This window comes from Nothoprocta perdicaria, unplaced genomic scaffold (assembly GCF_003342845.1).
Source record: "Nothoprocta perdicaria isolate Ctin4 unplaced genomic scaffold, notPer1 scaffold_696, whole genome shotgun sequence".
Taxonomy (NCBI): domain Eukaryota; kingdom Metazoa; phylum Chordata; class Aves; order Tinamiformes; family Tinamidae; genus Nothoprocta; species Nothoprocta perdicaria.
This window is the reverse complement of record NW_020455972.1, coordinates 9,214-11,028: the sequence shown is the minus strand read 5'-3', so window position 1 is coordinate 11,028 and position 1,815 is coordinate 9,214. Positions and strand designations below refer to the sequence as shown.

The 1,815-nt window shown below is 66.3% G+C and overlaps 1 protein-coding gene across 1 annotated transcript in view; it reads right to left on the bottom strand.

Annotated features, from left to right (window-relative positions):
• Nucleotides 1-1,815, bottom strand: part of LOC112956986 (cohesin subunit SA-3-like) — a gene marked incomplete at both ends in the record, with an annotated part of 19,897 nt that overhangs the window by 9,177 nt on the left and 8,905 nt on the right. The gene's annotated exons all lie outside the window — the stretch shown is intronic.

The following is a 1,815-nucleotide window of genomic DNA, read 5'->3' as shown; positions in this document are numbered from 1 at the left end:
GTCACCCGGCGTCACCCGCTGTCACCCAGCACCACCCGCTGTCACCCAGCATCACCCGCTGTCACCCGGCGTCACCCGGTGTCACCCAGCACCACCCGGTGTCACCCGGCGTCACCCGGTGTCACCCAGCGTCACCTGGTGTCACCCAGCGTCACCTGGTGTCACCCGGTGTCACCCGCTGTCACCCAGCACCACCCGGTGTCACCCAGCACCACCCAGTGTCACCCGGCGTCACCCGCTGTCACCCAGCACCACCCGCTGTCACCCAGCATCACCCGCTGTCACCCAGCGTCACCCGCTGTCACCCAGCACCACCCGCTGTCACCCGGCGTCACCCGCTGTCACCCGGCGTCACCCAGCACCACCCGCTGTCACCCGGCATCACCCGGTGTCACCCAGCACCACCCGCTGTCACCCGGCGTCACCCGCTGTCACCCAGCACCACCCGGTGTCACCCAGCATCACCCGCTGTCACGCAGCATCACCCGGTGTCACCCAGTGTCACCCGGTGTCATCCGGCATCACCCGGTGTCACCCAGCACCACCCGCTGTCACGCAGCCTCACTCGGTGTCACCCGGTAGCACCCAGTGTCACCCGATATCACCCAGAGTCAGCCAGTGTCACCTGGTGTCACACAGCGTCACCCGGTCCATCCCAGTCACCCGGTGTCACCCAGCATCACCCGCTGTCACCCGGCATCACCCGGTGTCACCCAGCACCACCCGGTGTCATCCGGCATCACCCGGTGTCACCCAGCACCACCCGCTGTCACGCAGCATCACCCGGTGTCACCCAGTGTCACCCGGTGTCATCCGGCATCACCCAGTGTCACCCAGCATCACCCGCTGTCACCCGGCGTCACCCGCTGTCACCCAGCATCACCCGCTGTCACCCAGCACCACCCGGTGTCACGCAGCATCACCCGCTGTCACCCAACGTCACCCAGTCTCACCCTGGCATCACCCAGGATCACCCAGTGTCACCCAGCCTCACTCGGTGTCACCTGGTAGCACCCAGTGTCACCCGGTGTCATCCGGTGTTATCCGGCATCACCCGCTGTCACCCAGCACGACCCGCTGTCACGCAGCATCACCCGGTGTCACCCAGTGTCACCCGGTGTCATCCGGCATCACCCGGTGTCACCCAGCATCACCCGCTGTCACGCAGCATCACCCGGTGTCACCCAGTGTCACGCAGCCTCACTCGGTGCACTCACTGGGTAGCACCCAGTGTCACCCGATATCACCCAGAGTCAGCCAGTGTCACCTGGTGTCACACAGCGTCACCCGGTCCATCCCAGTCAACCGGTGTCACCCAGCAGCACCCAGTGTCACCCAGAGTCACTCGGCATCACCCGACGTCACCTGGTGTCACCCGCACATCCCGGAGCATCCCAGGGCATTCCGGAGGATCCCAGCACCTCCTTGTGTATCCCAGTCCCTCCCAGTCCGTACCAGTTACCGCTGCCCGCTCCAGCAGCAGGATGCTCAGGCCATACCAGTCCATCCCAGTCCCTCCCAGTGTGTCCCAGTCCATCCCAGTCCATCCCAGTCCATACCAGTTGTGGGCAGCCGCTCCAGCAGCAGGGCACTCAGGCTGTCCCAGGCCATCCCAGTCCCTCCCAGTCCGCACCAGTTGCGGGCAGCCGCTCCAGCAGCAGGGCGCTCAGGCTGTCCCAGTCCCTCCCAGTCCCTCCCAGGCCGTACCAGTTGCGGGCAGCCACTCCAGCAGCAGGACGCTCAGGCTGTTCCAGTCCATCCCAGTCCCTCCCAGTCCCTCCCAGTCCATACCAGTTGCGGGCGGCCGCTCCAGCA